Below are 18,402 nucleotides of genomic sequence, written 5' to 3'. Positions count from 1 at the left end.
GATGTTACTAGAGTTCTTTGTGTCGACTACGCCACCCGTTGATTTGCGGTCAAAAGGCCGCCGCTGCAGCAGGGTCCGCTGAGGCTGTTGGTATGTGTGCAGCTTTGGTAGTATAACCCCCAACGGGAGGGGTATAGCCTCATGGGGTCAGATGTAGAGGATGGTGGTTGTGAAGGTGCAGGATGAATCAGCAAGAAGACTCAGAGTCGGGCTGTGCAGTTCAGGGGTTTTTACTTACGGGTGTTCTTATGGTCACTCTGGCCTGAAGCGACCACCCGAGCAGTGCTGCGTCCACCAGGTCCTGGACTCGGCTAACCCCCAGGCAGTTCTGGAGCGTGGTCCTGAGCTCCTGTCTGACTTTCCCTCTCTTCTGGCCGTTCTCACCAGGGATCCACTTATGTCCGGCTCCCTCGGGTCTCTTGGTGGGTACACCTCCTCTGGGTTCCCTGACCCTATACTTGGTCTGCCTTCCTGGTGGATTTGGTGAGGGTCGTGGCAGATCCTGCCCACGACCTCCGGTCTCTGGCTAAGGTGTGCTTTTCTCTCTGCCAGCTTGGGATCCGGTACCCTAGGTGCCAACTCTTCACCCTCTGATCTAATTTTGGGTTCTTGGAGTTCCCTCTTGTTTTCTCTGGGTCCTTCAGACTCCTCTCTCTCTCTTGGCCTTGGAGCTGGGCCCAGCCGGAACCACAACTCCCTGTCAGCCCTTCTGGCTGAGCTTCTCTGCTCTGCTCCTCTGACTCTACAAAAGACCCTGTCCTAAGATGGTGCCCACCTTATATACTCCCTCTATGTGTGAGCTCAGGTGACCAGCACCCAATGAGCTCCTAGCTTTACCCAGGCTGCTCCCCCTATCTGCCCCTACACTACTGGGATGTTCCACCCCCCTCCCACTCCAGCCAGGAACAGACACTGTCGTACCTGCACATTTCTCTAGTGGGAGTACCATCGGTCTGTTCCTCGGAAATGGGATGTGTGTAGTGCATGCAGCTAACTGAGCTCAGTTCCACACTCCATCCTTACCCGGGAGTGGAATACCACACCTCTGGCTTGAGGCGTAATACCGCTGTAGCAGCCGAGTCCTCAGGGTGCTACACATGGCCCCCTCATCACCAATCCTGGTATGCATGACCCCCTCATCACCAATCCTGGTATGCATGGCCTCCTCATCACCATTCCTGGTATGCAGCAGCTGATATCAGCCTGCAAGCAGCGCATGACGTCACTGCCATGTGCCCTCACACAGTGAGATGATTATGGGTGTGGAGAGGAGTGATTATTCATTTTCTTTAATACCTCACAGTGTCAGCTGCAGCCTTCAGCGGCTCGGCGATCACGTGTGCCCGCTGTTAAAGAGAATGAATATTCATTCCCCTCAACCTGGGTTGGACTGGGGTGTCTGGGGCCCACAGGAGGAATTGATCCTCGGGGCCCACCCTACAGCTATATGCAAATACCTGTTAGCAGTTATCCCTGTTATAGTGGAGCGTCGACTGTAAAACACAGGCGGCTCCTGCACATCTACTGTGCGCCACCATAACTGGGATGTACAATTACAGTAGTTTACATTATAGGGGTTCTTTGATGAAAACAAGTTATCACCGAATCACAGGTTAGGTAGGTGATATTGACGCGCCCCCTGGGCCGTGGGGTACTCAGTGCCGGGCCGGTCATTGCTAGGGGAAATGTCACAGTGGCGGTAACCCGGTCCGTGACCCAGAGCGGTCAATAAAAGGGGTTTATTTACAGGGGATTTATAGTTTTTATATTTAATGTTCGTGATGCCACCTGTGGTATGCGGCTATGTACAGCCGCCGCTGTGGAGCTGGGCCTCTGGAGCTGGTGTTTAATGCAGCAGAGTTGGTTTAGCTCTCCACAGTTCGAGCTTAGCTCCAGGGTGTTGCTGGGATGTTATAGATGTTGCTGTAGCAGTTGTGGTACAATGTAGTGCAGGGATGATGGCGCGGCAGTAATTCACGGAGACAGTGGGGTGCAGTCTTCAGCGTTTACTCACAGTTGTTGCAATCCAAGTTGCAGGTACCAGTGTAACTTCCCACGTCATCCTGTGCTTACTCAGGGAGGGGTTCAGCAATCCCTCAGGTAATTCAAGAGCGCTTGTTACGGGTCCAGGAGGTGGAACCTCTGTGCTGCGGTGCAAGGAGGGACCCAGAGGGGCGTAACTAAGTATCAACCCGGAGCGACCCTGGTCGGACCGCGGCAAACGACACCGTAATCAGGGAGGGACCGAGCAGAGGGACCAGGTGCTACTCTGGGGACGACCTTGTAAGAGAGCAGGTGGCTCCCACAGGTCAGACAGCAGGGGATGGACACAACAGGTACGCAGCAGTCTCTGGGTTAGCTGACGGGTGGTCACGGTACGTGACGGAAGAAGTCTCTTGGCAAGCGGGTAGGTGGTCATGGAAAGTGACAGAGGGAGCCTCCGGGTAGGCTAGTAGGTGGTCACGGCAAGTGACGGCAAGCAGGCTGTAGTCTCTAGGCTGACAGGCAGGTGGTCACGGAAAGTGACAGCGGGAGCCTCCAGGTAGGCTAGCAGGTGGTCACGGCAAGTGACGGCAAGCAGGCTGTAGTCTCTAGGCTGACAGGCAGGTGGTCACGGCATGTGACGGCAGAGCCTCCAGGTAGGCTAGCAGGTAACAGGCGGGTAGCAGACCTGCGCTCCCAGGTGAGCGGGTTTAGCAGGCACGACAGGAAGCAGGCAGGTAACTGGCAGGTGCTTCCTGGAACGAAGGTGGACTTGCCCATAGACAGACTGGCGGAAGAGTGGGGGCACACTGTCGGGCAGGAGGAAAGAGAAGCTGACAGACAGGACTGGTAGTCAGGCTGGCAATGGAACCTGAGGGCTGAAGCAGAGGTAAGTATTCTGTGCAACAACTTTGCTCAGGAACAGAAAGGAAAGGAAGAAAGGAACAGAACACCAAGAGAGGCCCAGAGACACGAAGGCAGAAGGAACCCCAAAGGCCCAGGAGATTGCGGGTGACGGGTTGGCAGAACAGGGTACCGGATCCCAAGTTGGTGGAGGTGACTAATCCTTAGCCAAGGACCGGCAGTCGCGATCATATCTTGGTGCGACCCCTCACTACACCTACTAGAAAGGCACACCACATAGGGTCAGGGAGGTGAGCACGAAGCCCTCCCAAGAGAAGGCCCGCGGGAGCTGGACAGACGTAGTGTCACTGGTGGGGCACGGCCAGAGGAAGGAGTAGAAGTGAGTCCTGTGACACACTCTGGAATTGCCTGTGGGTCGACCGAGCCCCCTGCCTGGTGGACGCAGCACGGCTTGGGCAGTCATTGCCCACGGAATGACTTGGGACATAAAGAACTGTGAGTAAAGAACTTGAACTGCAATCCCACGTCTCTGTGCTTCATCGCCGCACCAGCACTACTAGTGCTGGGACGCTCATGCACCATCACTCCCATCATCCACATTCTCTGCCCTGGGGCTGCACTCTTCCCGTGGGGAGTCACACTACCTCAGCTGCATACCCCATCAGCCCCAGCGGTCTGCCTTGCAGCGGCGGTCCACACTGACCGCGATCCACGGGTGGCGTAGTCGGACAAGTAACTTAAAGCTTACAAATAGACTGCCACTGGTTTGACCACCCTGAGCCACGGGACCGGGTCGCTGCCATGGAGACTACAACCCCCCCAGAGACCTGGTTCCGGGTACCCCACACACGTGCGCAAACGTGGCCCAGGGGGCGAGTCACTTTCACCATAGGCCTTATTGACCTCTCTCCAAATGTAACGTTTATGGTTGTGGCCAAAAAGTTTGATTTTGGTTTCATCACTCCAAATTACCTTGTTTCAGAAGTTTTGAGGCTTGTCTCTGTGCTGTTTGGCACATTGTAGGTGAGATACTTTGTGGTATTTGCGCAGTAATGGCTTTCTTCTGGCGACTCGACCATACAGCCCATTTTTCTTCAAGTGTCTCCTTATTGTGCATCTTGAAACAGCCACACCGCTAGTTTTCAGAGAGTCCTGAATTTCAGCTGATGTTATTTTGGGTTTTTCTTTGCATCTCGAACAATTTTCATGGCAGTTGTGGCCGAAATTTTTGTTGGTCTACCTGACCGTGGTTTTGTTTTTACAGAGCCCATGATTTTCCATTTGTTAATCACAGTTTGAACGCTGCTGACTGGCATTATCATTTCCTTGGGTATGTTTTTGTATCCCTTTCCTGTTGTAGCATCGGCGTCTCTGCCCCGTACTAGGCAGAGACGCCGTCCCTCTCACCTCCCCGCTCCTGGCGCGGCGTCCTCCAGCGCTTCTCTCCCCGCTGCTTCCGGCACGCGCTCCTTCCCCGGCAGTGTGCTTAGGGCGCGCGCGCTCCCCCTCTCTTAAAGGGACCGCGCGTGCCGTCCTAAGAAGTCACCGGCCAATTGCCGGAGGACCTCCCATATTTAAGGCACCTCCTCCAAAATGGAGGTGCCCGAGCAATGTTGTTGCAAAGCCTTCACTCTGCTTCAGCCCTCAGGTCCCGTTACCAGTTACCAGCCAGTCACCTGCCAGATTCCTGCTTGTTACCTGCCAGTCACCTGCCGGATTCCTGCCTGTTACCTACCAGTTACCTGCCTGATTCCTGCTTGATACCTGCCTGATATCCGTTTACCTGCTTGCAAGCCTGCGGTCCGACGGTCTGCTTTCCTACACCTGTCAGTCTGTCTATGGACCAGCCTGCTCGCTCACCTGGGAGCGCTCATCTGCTACCTGCCTGCTAGCCTACCTGGAGGCTCCGCCGTCACTTGCCGTGACCACCTGCCTGTCCAGAGACTCTCGCCTGCTCACCTGGGAGCGCTCATCTGCTACCTGTCTGCAAGAATACCTGGAGGCTCTGCCGTCACTTGCCGTGACCACCTGCCTGTCCAGAGACTCTTGCCTGCTCACCTGGGAGCGCTCACCTGCTACCTGTCTGCTAGCCTACCTGGAGGCTCTGCCGTCACTTGCCGTGACCACCTGCCCGTCCAGAGACTCTTGCCCGCTCACCTGGGAGCGCTCACCAGCCACCTGCCTGCTGTCCTTCTACCCAGAGACTGTCCCTGTCACTTGCCGTGAGTACCCGTCCTCTACCCAGAGACTGTCCCTGTCACTTGCCGTGAGTACCCGTCCTCTACCCAGAGACTGTCCCTGTCACTTGTCGTGACTACCTGCCTGTCTTCCCTGGGAGCCACCCGCTTCCTTACATGGACTGCCCCCTTGTATAGTTGCACAGAGGTTCCACCTCCCAGACCCGTTACAGTTTGCTCGGGCCATGAACCCGGTGGCCCCCAGATCTCCGATCTGCACCAGGAAGTCTTACGTCAGAAAACTCAGCAGGAGGTGGTACTGTCCTATCTACGGTCCGTTAACTCTCGTCTAGGCGCATTGTGTGACTTGTCTATGTCTACCTCTGGTCCAGCCGTGCCCATTCCTGCGGTACCGCAATCCAGTCCCTTCATGGTACCCGACTATGGACCTCGGCTTCTGGCACCTCCACGCTTTGCCGGCGATCCTACTTTAGCTCGGGGTTTCATAAACCAGTGCACCCTGCACTTTGAGCTATTGGCATACCAGTTCATCTCCGACCGAGCCAAGGTGGCCTTCATCATGTCCCATCTTATTGGGGAGACACTGGCATGGCTAAATCCCCTGTGGGAGAGAGGGGATCCCCTGGTGTCCGACCTGCCGTCTTTCCTCGCTGCTTTCCGGAAAGTCTTCGATGAACCTGGACGGAAAACCTCTTCTGCCTCCTCACTGCTACGTCTCCGCCAAGGGAGTCTCACCGTGGGCCAATATGCCATACGGTTCCGCACCCTCGCTTCTGAGCTTGCCTGGGAAAATGAGGCTCTGGTGTCCGTCTTCTGGGAGGGTCTTTCCGGTCGGATTAAGGACGAGTTAGCTGGTCGGGACATTCCTACCACTCTGGATGACCTGGTGTCACTAGCTACCCGGATTGGCATCCGGTTCCAAGAACGTGCCAAGGAGACTACGTGGGAGAAAGACTTTTCTTGCTCTGCTCCTACTTCCCTGAGACCTGCCTCTCAATCAGTCACTCCGCGGGCGCCCTCGCCTGAACCTATGCAGATCGACCAGACCAAGATGGTCAAATCTCGCCAAGAATCTCGCCGAGCCGAGGGAAGCTGTTTCTATTGTGGCAGTATGGAGCACTTCATCTGTTCCTGCCCGGAGAAGCCGGGAAACGCCAGTGTCTAGGACCGCTCGGAGAGGTCGTCCTAGACAAAAGTAAGCCCTCTCCGTCTCTGACTTTACCGGTCTCTATTGCTTGGGGAGAAAACCGTCACTTTGAACTTGCCCACCTGGATTCTGGAGCTGCTGGAAACCTCATCTCCCAGTCTCTGGTAGAGAGATACCGTATTCCCACCAAGTCCCTGGCTGAACCATTATCAGTTGCCTCCGTGGATGGAAGACTTCTCTCGGAGACCATCCTGCTCGTCACTGAACCCATTACCCTGCAGGTGGGAATGCTGCACTCTGAGGAAATCTCATTCCATGTGTTGTCCGGACTTTCTCACTCCCTGTTGCTAGGTCTACCTTGGCTCCAGACACACGAACCCGTATTGAACTGGCGATCCGGTGAAGTACTCCGATGGGGTCCAGACTGCCATAGGACCTGCCTGGTTCCGGTCCGCCCAGTTCGCCCTCCGCCTACTCCAGCTAATTTACCAGGTCTCCCGGCTCCTTACTGGCCCTATGCGGACGTCTTCGGTAAGAAGGAAGCAGAGACGTTGCCACCCCATAGGCCATATGACTGCCCGATCGACCTGGTACCTGGCACCACTCCTCCCCGTGGGCGTATCTACCCGTTGTCTGCAGCCGAGACCCGGGCCATGTCTGAGTACATTGAAGAGAATCTGGCTAGGGGATTTATCCGGAAATCTACCTCCCCGGCTGGAGCCGGATTCTTCTTTGTCAAAAAGAAAGACGGCTCGCTACGCCCCTGTATTGACTATAGAGGACTCAATCAGATCACGGTTAAAAATAAATACCCCCTTCCGCTCATCTCTGAGTTATTTGATCGTCTTAAAGGCGCCAGGATCTTCTCCAAGCTGGATCTACGTGGAGCTTATAACCTGGTCCGTATCCGTCAGGGAGACGAGTGGAAAACAGCATTTAATACCCGGGACGGACACTATGAGTACCGTGTGATGCACTTCGGTCTCTGCAATGCTCCCGCCGTCTTCCAAGAACTGGTCAACGACATCTTCCGTGACCTTCTTTACTCCTGCGTGGTGGTATACCTGGACGACATCTTGGTCTTCTCTCCGGATCTTTCCACACACCGGAGGGATGTTCGTCGGGTCCTGCTTAGGCTCAGGCAGAACCACCTCTATGCTAAATACGAGAAGTGCCTTTTTGAGCAGACCTCTCTTCCTTTCTTGGGCTATGTTATCTCCCAGACAGGCTTGCGAATAGATCCCGAGAAGCTCTCTGCTGTCCTAAAGTGGCCCCGTCTGGAGGGCTTGAAGGCGATACAGCGATTCCTGGGCTTCGCTAATTACTATCGTCTCTTCATTCCTCACTTCTCGTCACGGACTGCGCCCATATCTGCGCTCACCCGTAAGGGAGCAAATCCCAAGGTATGGTCATCCGAAGCTGAGGAGGCCTTCCTTTCCCTGAAACAAGCCTTCTCCTCTGCCCCTGTGCTGCACCGTCCGGACTGCAACAAACAGTTCTACCTGGAGGTTGATGCCTCCTCCTCTGGAGCCGGAGCAGTATTCACCCAGAAGTCTTCCTCCGGGAGAATGGTAACCTGTGGCTTTTTCTCTAAAATCTTCTCCTCCTCTGAGCGCAATTACTCCATTGGAGACCGAGAACTGCTTGCCGTTAAATTGGCGCTGGAGGAGTGGCGTTACCTGCTTGAAGGGGCTCTATACCCGGTGATCATCTATATGGATCACAAGAACCTGGCATATCTCCAAAATGCCCAGAGACTTAATCCACGTCAAGCCCGGTGGTCTTTGTTCTTTGCCCGCTTCGATTTCATCCTTCATTTCCGCCCGGCGGACAAAAATGTCAAAGCTGATGCCTTGTCCCGATCCTTCCTGTCCTCCGACCAAGAGGAGGAGCCTATGCACATTATCGACCCCTCCAAGGTGATGAATGTGGCCCCCTTGGATTTGACTCGTCTTCCACCCGGCAAGACGTTCGTGGCGCCTCCAGACCGTGAGAGGGTTCTTCGCTGGGGTCATTCTTCTAAACTAGCTGGCCATGCCGGCCAAAAGAAGACCTTCCTACTCATTTCCCGGCATTACTGGTGGTCTACCCTGCGTAAGGATGTGGTAGACTTCGTCTCTGCCTGTTCATCTTGTGGCCGCAACAAAATTCCCAGACACTTACCAGCTGGTCATCTCCTGCCGCTTCCCATACCTGTTGCTCCGTGGCAACACATCGCTATGGACTTCATTACCGATCTTCCTGTCTCTGCCGGGTGTACTGTCATTTGGGTGGTCGCGGACCGCTTCTCTAAAATGGCCCACTTCATTCCCCTGCCTGGTCTTCCGTCTGCACCTGAGCTGGCTAAGGACTTTATTCGCCATATCTTCCGTCTCCATGGCCTACCCCTCCACATCGTGTCGGATCGAGGGGTTCAGTTTACCTCACGCTTCTGGAGAGCCACATGTAAACTGCTGGACGTCCGCTTACCACCCTCAGTCCAATGGTCAAGTGGAGCGGATCAATCAGATCCTTACCAGCTATCTCCGGCACTTTGTTAATGCCCACCATTCTGATTGGGTGGACCTCCTTCCTTGGGCCGAGTTCTCTTATAATAACCACGAGAGCGAATCCTCTTCCAAGTCCCCGTTCTTTATTGTCTATGGCCAGCACCTCCGGATTCCGCTCCCTGTCTCCGTTTCTGTGGACAACCCTGCTGCGGAGTCTCTTGTCAGCGAATTTTCTACTATTTGGGAGAGTACCAGGTCCGCTCTTCTGTCCTCTGAGCGGATGAAGAGATATGCTGATAAGAGACGTCTGGATCCGCCTCAATTCCGTCCGGGAGACAAGGTTTGGCTCTCGTCCAAACATGTGCGGCTCAAAGTATCCTCCTTCAAGTTGGGTCCTCGATTCATCGGTCCCTTCGAAGTCCTCAGGCAAATTAACCCTGTGGCCTACAAATTAAAACTCCCGGCCACCCTACGGATTCCCAACTCCTTCCACGTATCTCTCCTCAAACCCGTTGTCTTTAACTCTTTTTCCAATAATCCAGGTGCCCCTCCTGCTCCGGTTTCCGCTGATGACGTCTTTGAGGTAGAGAGTATTCTGGCCTCCAAGAGGGTAAGAGGAAAGACCTTTTTTCTGGTAGATTGGAGGGGGTTTGGTCCTGAGGAGAGAACTTGGGAACCCAGGGAGAACATCAACGCCCCGCTTCTCCTTGAAAAATTTCTTTCTGGCCAAAAAAAGAGGGGGCCTAAAGGGGGGGGTACTGTAGCATCGGCGTCTCTGCCCCGTACTAGGCAGAGACGCCGTCCCTCTCACCTCCCCGCTCCTGGCGCGGCGTCCTCCAGCGCTTCTCTCCCCGCTGCTTCCGGCACGCGCTCCTTCCCCGGCAGTGTGCTTAGGGCGCGCGCGCTCCCCCTCTCTTAAAGGGACCGCGCGCGCCGTCCTAAGAAGTCCCCGGCCAATTGCCGGAGGACCTCCCATATTTAAGGCACCTCCTGCAAAATGGAGGTGCCCGAGCAATGTTGTTGCAAAGCCTTCACTCTGCTTCAGCCCTCAGGTCCCGTTACCAGTTACCAGCCAGTCACCTGCCAGATTCCTGCTTGTTACCTGCCAGTCACCTGCCGGATTCCTGCCTGTTACCTACCAGTTACCTGCCTGATTCCTGCTTGATACCTGCCTGATATCCGTTTACCTGCTTGCAAGCCTGCGGTCCGACGGTCTGCTTTCCTACACCTGTCAGTCTGTCTATGGACCAGCCTGCTCGCTCACCTGGGAGCGCTCATCTGCTACCTGCCTGCTAGCCTACCTGGAGGCTCCGCCGTCACTTGCCGTGACCACCTGCCTGTCCAGAGACTCTCGCCTGCTCACCTGGGAGCGCTCATCTGCTACCTGTCTGCTAGCCTACCTGGAGGCTCTGCCGTCACTTGCCGTGGCCACCTGCCTGTCCAGAGACTCTTGCCTGCTCACCTGGGAGTGCTCACCTGCTACCTGTCTGCTAGCCTACCTGGAGGCTCTGCCGTCACTTGCCGTGACCACCTGCCTGTCCAGAGACTCTTGCCTGCTCACCTGGGAGCGCTCACCTGCTACCTGTCTGCTAGCCTACCTGGAGGCTCTGCCGTCACTTGCCGTGACCACCTGCCCGTCCAGAGACTCTCGCCCGCTCACCTGGGAGCGCTCACCAGCCACCTGCCTGCTGTCCTTCTACCCAGAGACTGTCCCTGTCACTTGCCGTGAGTACCCGTCCTCTACCCAGAGACTGTCCCTGTCACTTGCCGTGAGTACCCGTCCTCTACCCAGAGACTGTCCCTGTCACTTTTCGTGACTACCTGTCCGTCTTCCCTGGGAGCCACCCACTTCCTTACATGGACTGCCCCCTTGTATAGTTGCACAGAGGTTCCACCTCCCAGACCCGTTACACCTGTGTTATACAGTTCAACTACCTTTTCCCGTAGATCCGTTTACAATTCTTTTGCCTTCCCCATGACTCACAATCCAGAAATCAGAGGCTGGATGAAAGATGCAAGTGACGCGCCCCTGGGCCTGTGTCGCGCTGCGTTGCGCACGCGGGAGCTTACCCGGAGCCGGATCTCTTGAGGGTTGTAGTCTCGTGGCGGTGACCCGGTCCGTGCCCAGGGAGTCAAACTGAGCGGCGATGTACTAGCAGTAGATGGTTGGTGACTACGCCACCCGTTGAATGCAGCTATGGAGCTGCCGCTGCAGGGCAGACCGCTGAGGCCGGTGGAAGGATGGTGCAGCGTGGATGGTATAACCCCCAATGGGAGGGGTATGGCCTCAGGGCAGCCGACGTGGATGATGGGGGTAGCAGGAACCACTCAGAGACGGTGCGGTGTAGTTCAGGGTCTTTACTGGTGACAAAGATAGACCCTCCCGGAGTACTTGCTAGTGATAGGGGCCTGGTCAGTCCTTGAGCAGATGGGATTTCCCCTGGCCAGGCGGAGTTGTAGGCCTTCCCAACTAACTGTACTCTTCTGGCTACCTTGCTAGAGGCGGGAATAAGTAGCCCACGTCCCTGAGTGTACCGTGTGGTGCTCACCCGTATGGCCGGTGACTCGGGGCCTTCTAATGGCTTCCGCTCCACGATGGCGGTGCTGGTCCCACGCGTGTGACCGTGCCTTCGGGCTTCTGGGCCAGAGGACCTGAAATCCTCTGCCGGACGGTTTCTGCTGCTGGGTAGGAGTTAGTCCCCACAGCCTCGGACTCCGGGTCCGGTTAGAAATCCTCTCAGTCAGGGCGAGCTCTGCAGCTGCCAGCCCCTGACTCCTTGTAACACTGCTCCCCACAGAGCTCCTGATGTTTCTTGCTATGCTGCTTCTCTTCTCTACTCTTGTTCTGTCTTCTTTCTCACTCACTCTGCCTCAGCCCCGGGTTTATATAGGGGAAGTCCTTCCCCTCCCAAGACTGGGCAGGAGGTGTGGCATGCACAGGATCCCTGACCAAAGGACCTCCCACCTGCTCTCAGACGTAATATCTCTATCACTGTGGCAACCAGACCCCTGGGGTGTCACATTCCACCCTAGTGAAATTTAGTACTCCGGGACTAAACATATTTTTTAGAAAAACATAACAAGGTATAGCAATAACAATACAATAAGAAAAACACATAAGATGGTTACGGCGTGTCCGCAACCGGTGCAGTTTTGAAAAGCAAGGTGTCCATTTCACCAAAACAGGGAGACGTAACCAGGTAGGGGCCTGTCCTGCCCCGAGTCCTTAACAGTCTTTAGTCCATCCTGGGTTACGCTCCAACTATGTACAAGGATTCCCGGTAAATCCACCAAGGACTCCTAAAAAGAACTAGAAACACAAAATTATACACAAGCAACTATAAACAAGTAAACATTATAAGATAGCTTAAACATTTAGATCCTCCAACGTGCGGGTAGCTGGCCTCTAGTGGCCCTAGTGGACCTACGGAGCTGACTGTCTGGCCCTGAACTACAGGGTGTAGGAGCTGTCAAGGGTAAACTGGGCAGCTGTCTATGGGCCCTCTGGCTCACTAGGGGTATGGCAGGCTCACTATAAGCAGAGGGTTGATTTTCCGGGTCTGCTTGTGTAGAGTCTTCTGCCTCCTGGACCGGCTGTTCTTCCAGCTCTACCGGTTGCTCCGTAGGTTCTTGGGATGATGGTTGGAGGAAGGTGAGTACGGGTACCACAACTGCACCATTGACTTGAGTCCAAGACCGAGGGAAGTCCCCGAGCACGGTACTAACCATATCTTCCCTTTCCTCTACGGGTCGATGGTCTTCTTTTTCCTCTTCAGGGTTCCTCAGTTGTTCGGGACACTTCTTCAGGTGGTCCCGGGATACAATGGCTGTGGTTTCCCCTCCATCTTTACTGATGGTACAGACCTTCGGGTTTTCGTGGCTTGAGGGCAGTACGGTGTACGGGTCCTTCTCCCACTGGTCGTCCAACTTGTGGAGCCGTCTCTTCCTCTTCAAGACCTGCTCTCCGGGTACCAGGGGAACAGCGGGAGCATATTGGTTGTAAGTTTTCTCTTGTCTTTCCCTAGCCTGACAGAGACTTCGCTCCACGCTCTCCTGTACTCTCCGGTACTGCTGCTGCCTCTCTGTGTCCCAGTCTGTTTCTGGTGAAGTGTCCTCGGGTGTCAGGACTCCCATTTCCAGGTCAACAGGTAACTTACCAGGTCTTGCCCTCATTAGGTAAGCCGGGGTACAGTTGGTGGAACCTACCGGGATGTGGTTGTATAGGTCCACCAGATCGGGCAACTTTTCAGGCCACAGACTGCGTTCTTCCAGGGGCAACGTTTTTAGAAGATCCATTACCACCTGGTTCATTTTTTCACAAAGTCCATTAGTCTGCGGATGGTAGGGTGTCGTCCTTATCTTCCGGCAGCCATACAGATTGCAGAATTCCTGGAAGACCTCCGCTTCAAAGGCAGGTCCCTGGTCCGTCAGCACTTGGTCCGGGTACCCGTGTGGACGGCAAAAGTGCTGCTGGAAGGCTCTAGCTGCTGTTTGAGCCGTTAAGTCCTTGACGGGGACAACAACCAGAAACCGGGAGTAATGATCCACGATGGTTAACGCGTAGACGTAGCCACTTCTGCTTGGGGTCAGTTTTACATGATCCAAGGCTACCAGTTCCAACGGTTGCCGGGTGACGATGGACTGCAGGGGAGTCTTCTGGCTGGCGCGGTCCTTCCTTCTCAGGTTGCACGGGCCACAGTCTCTGCACCACTTCTCGATGGTTCCCCTCATGCCTACCCAGTGGAACCGCTCGCGCAGCAGGAACTCCAGCTTCTTCCACCCGAAGTGTCCAGCTCCGTCGTGGTATGCCTCCATCACCATGGCTGCGTCTCTTCGTGGCACCACTACTTGCCAGAGTAATTCATGCGTCCGGGAGTTAACCATTCTGCGGCACAACTTCCCTTTGTAAAGGAACAGTCGACTCTTCTCTGCCCATAGTTGTTTGGCTTCCTCCGGAGCGTCTGGTTCAAGGCGAGCCTCCGGCCGAGTCAGCATCTCCTTCACCAGTCGGACGGCAGGGTCGCTGTCTTGCGTTTCCGCCCAGTTGTAGTGAGGTAAGGGGTTCAACGTAGCAGCCTGCTTACTCCTTACCCGGTGGGAATACTGGATAGTCCCATGACGGTGGAACGCAGGGAGTTCAATCTCTTCCAGTCCCTCCGGATCTTCTCCTTCGTCCGGCAGGTTGGGCATCCTGGACAGGGCGTCCGCGTTAGTATTGGAGCGCCCTGCCCGGTATTTGATTATGAACTCGTAGTTGGACAGACGGGCCATCCACCTCTGCTCCAGGGCACCGAGTCTTGCCGTGTCCAGGTGTGTCAACGGGTTGTTATCCGTGTACACGGTGAACCGGGAAGAAGCAAGGTAATGCTTAAAGCGCTCAGTGACTGCCCATACCACGGCCAGGAACTCTAGCTTGAATGAGCTATAATTCTCGGGGTTCCTTTCAGTGGGTCGCAGTTTTCGGCTGGCGTAGGCGATTACTCGTTCTTTCCCCTGCTGGATCTGGGACAGTACGGCTCCTAGCCCGATGTTACTGGCGTCGGTGTAGAGGATGAAGGGCTGGCTATAATCCGGGTACGCCAAGATTTCATCCCCCGTGAGGGCCATCTTCAGCTGGCGGAAGGACTCTTCTTCTAGCTCTTCCCATTTGAAGGGCGGCTTCTGGTTCTTGGCCTTCCGGGACTGGCCTATCAGGAGGTCCTGCATAGGCGCTGCCTTTTTGGTGAAACCGGGAATAAACCTTCGGTAGTAGCCTACCAACCCGAGGAACTGCCGCACTTCTTTTACGCTGGAGGGGCTTGGCCATCCCTTAATTGCGGTGATCTTATCGGGGTCGGGAGCCACTCCGTCAGCACTCACCACGTGTCCCAGGTACTGCACCTTTGGTTTCAGGAGGTGACACTTGGAGGGTTTCACCTTTAGGCCGTAACTCGCCAGAGCTTCGAACACCTCCGCAGGTGTTTCAGGTGGTCCTCATAAGTTTTGGAGTATACAATGACATCGTCCAGGTACAACAGGACCGTCTCGAAGTTTCTGTGGCCCAGACAGCACTCCATTAATCGTTGGAAGGTTCCTGGGGCGTTGCAGAGTCCGAACGGCATGCAGGTGAACTCTCTAAGTCCCATCGGGGTGGTGAATGCGGTCTTCTCCCGGTCCGCCTCTGCTACAGGAACCTGCCAGTACCCGCTAGTGAGATCCAAGGTAGAGAAGAAGTTAGCAGACCTTAAAGCAGCCAATGACTCCTCTATCCTTGGTAAGGGGTACGCATCCTTGTGTGTGATAAGGTTGATTTTCCGGTAATCTACACACATCCTCATGGTGTTGTCTTTCTTTTTGACTAAAACTAGCGGGGCTGCCCAGGGGCTACAGCTATCCCGGATTACCCCAGCCTCCTTCATGTCTCTAAGCATCCCCTTGGCGTGTTGGTAATGTGCAGGGGGTACGGGTCGATACCTCTCTTTTATGGGAGGATGATCTCCCGTGGGGATGCGGTGTTCTACCCCCTTGACTCGCCCGAAGTCTAACGGGTGTTTACTAAACACTCTCTCATACTCTTGAACCACCCGGTAGACTCCCTGTTTGTGGTGGGAGGGAGTGGAGTCAGTTCCCAAGTGTAGTTGCTGACACCAATCCTCCATTACTTTCTTAGAGCCGTTACCTTCCTCCGGGTGAGATGGAGGCAAGGGTTCCACAGACTGTATAGAGTTTTGGTTGATGGTATATAATTTTGCTAGCGTGGCATACCGGGGCAGGTACACTTCCCTCTCCCCGATATTGATTATGCGAACGGGCACCCTCCCATGGCGTACATTGACCACCCCCCGTGCTGTCAAAATGGTGGGCCTACTGTCTGAGTAAACTGGTTCTACCATTGCCTGGTAATCTCTACCTCTCAGACCAATAGCTGCCCGGCACCAAATCATCATTTCACTTTTTGGGGGCATGGCAATAGGGAAAGGGTCACACATTCTTACGCTACCAATCTCACCGCCGGAGAGTTCCACCTGTTGCCGTCGCATCAGTGCCCGGATCTCTTTCTGGAGCACTCGCTGCTCGCCGGAGCTGGCGTTCTTGGCAACCTGCTGTAGAAGGAAAATCACTTCTGCAAGACAATTCTCAATTACATTAGTTCCTAGAGTTATTTTTGGGTGGCTCTCATGTTTGTCAATGTCTACAATGATCAGTCCCTGTGCTGCCAGTTCGACTCTACCGATTTTGATGGTCACCTCTTTAAATCCGATTTGTGGCACGGGCTGGCCATTGCTGGCGATGATACTCAAGTCGTCGTCAGGGTAGCGGGTAATATCCGAGTCATTCCAGTACTGCTTAAAGAGCACGTACGGGATGGTGGTGACCTGTGACCCGGTGTCCAGTAGGGCACTCATGGGAATGCCATCCAGTACCACAGGCAAGACTGGACGTCCTCCCACATATCTGTCGCGCCAGTTCGATGGGCCTGGTGATCTTTTTCCTGGGGGTTGGCCCTCTACCCCAGGTTGTGCCCGTTTAAAGAACAGTACCTTTCCATATGTCCGGGTTGATTGCAGCGGCGGCAGATGGGTCGTCCGTCCTCGCTGTATCGGTCACTGGGTCTTCCTCTGGCCGGTGGGGTCCTCCTTGGTCGACGCCACGGGATGTCCTCCGGTCCGGATGCCAACTGGATCTTCCCTGGGGTGGAAACCTGTAAAGACTGCACAGTTCGGGTTAGCGCAGCAACGCTCTTAGCTAGCTCTTGGACCTGATGGCGTAGGTCTGGAGCCGAGTCATTGTCCAAAGCCTGCGCATCAGCTCCCACAGGCCCTGCCGACAAGGGCGCCGCCTCCTGGTGGTAAGTGATAGCTGGGCGCCTGTGGGTCACAACGCCACCCGGTGCCGGTTCTCGGAGCACCCGGATGGCTCTGTCCTTGAACTGTGCAAAGTCTAGATGGGGATCCTGTAAGGCCATTGCCCGCAACTGGGTTCGGTGGGCATTGCAATATAAACCCTCTATAAATTGTTCAGTCAACAGCCTGTCCTCGTTTCCCACCCCATCAGGGTCGGTCTGCTTTATGGCCCTCAGGGCCTCTTGTAGGTTTAGTGCATAGTCCCTTATACTCTCATGCGCTCGCTGCTTGCACCCGTAGAATCTAAGCTTAATCTCGGCTGAGGTGCGGGTATCAAAGGTGTCCTTCAGCCGGGTTAGTATCCCTGCGACAGTCTTCCTCCCAGGTGGCCAGGATTTTACTTCCCTTTTGGCTGCCCCAGTTAGTTGGGCCACCAGGATGCTCACTTTTTGCTCTTCTGTGAGGGGGTACACCTGGAAGAGGCTATCCAGCTTTTCTCTAAAGTCATGCAGGGTATGTGACTCCCCTGAGTACTGGGGTAGCCAAGCTGCTCCCGGGATATAGGGCATGGTGAAGGGCATAACTGCAGCAGCGGTGGCGCTGGCGGGGGTTGAGGCAGTGAAGCTCTCCTCCGTATCCGACATCTTCCTCCCCCCTAGTGGACCGTGGCCTACCTTGCGATGATCCTGTTCCGTAGGCCGCGGCTCCGCAGTGGATCGTCAGGGTTGAGGACCTTCCGTCGCGCTCCGGTGACGTCGGCGTCTGCTTGGCTCCTTCCAGGACCTTACGCAACGTCCGGACGTGAGGCGGGGCTTCAGTTCTCGCACGCTTTCGGAGTCCACGCCCCTCTTCTTCCCGCGCGGCGTCCTCAAAATGGCGTCCAATGGCGGGAAAACTCCACGGATGGCGGGAAGAAGGTCGAAGATGGCGCCGGATGGCGGGAAAACTTCGCGGATGGCGGGAAGAAGGTAGAAGATGGCGCCGGATGGCGGGAAACCTCCACGGATAGCGGGAATCTTCACCACTGGTAAGTTTGAACAGTCTTTGCTTTTCAGGCACGCAGTACCCGGTGGTTGCGGGCACGAGATCCTGCCGACTACGCCAAAGTTGACGCGCCCCTGGGCCTGTGTCGCGCTGCGTTGCGCACGCGGGAGCTTACCCGGAGCCGGATCTCTTGAGGGTTGTAGTCTCTTGGCGGTGACCCGGTCCGTGCCCAGGGAGTCAAACTGAGCGGCGATGTACTAGCAGTAGATGGTTGGTGACTACGCCACCCGTTGAATGCAGCTATGGAGCTGCCGCTGCAGGGCAGACCGCTGAGGCCGGTGGAAGGATGGTGCAGCGTGGATGGTATAACCCCCAACGGGAGGGGTATGGCCTCAGGGCAGCCGACGTGGATGATGGGGGTAGCAGGAACCACTCAGAGACGGTGCGGTGTAGTTCAGGGTCTTTACTGGTGACAAAGATAGACCCTCCCGGAGTACTTGCTAGTGATAGGGGCCTGGTCAGTCCTTGAGCAGATGGGATTTCCCCTGGCCAGGCGGAGTTGTAGGCCTTCCCAACTAACTGTACTCTTCTGGCTACCTTGCTAGAGGCGGGAATAAGTAGCCCACGTCCCTGAGTGTACCGTGTGGTGCTCACCCGTATGGCCGGTGACTCGGGGCCTTCTAATGGCTTCCGCTCCACGATGGCGGTGCTGGTCCCACGCGTGTGACCGTGCCTTCGGGCTTCTGGGCCAGAGGACCTGAAATCCTCTGCCGGACGGTTTCTGCTGCTGGGTAGGAGTTAGTCCCCACAGCCTCGGACTCCGGGTCCGGTTAGAAATCCTCTCAGTCAGGGCGAGCTCTGCAGCTGCCAGCCCCTGACTCCTTGTAACACTGCTCCCCACAGAGCTCCTGATG

The sequence above is a fragment of the Phyllobates terribilis genome, unplaced genomic scaffold (genome assembly GCF_046119375.1).
Source record: "Phyllobates terribilis strain yellow unplaced genomic scaffold, ASM4611937v1 Scaffold_12__6_contigs__length_324123572, whole genome shotgun sequence".
In the NCBI taxonomy this organism is placed as follows: domain Eukaryota; kingdom Metazoa; phylum Chordata; class Amphibia; order Anura; family Dendrobatidae; genus Phyllobates; species Phyllobates terribilis.
Note: the sequence above shows the minus strand (reverse complement) of the source record.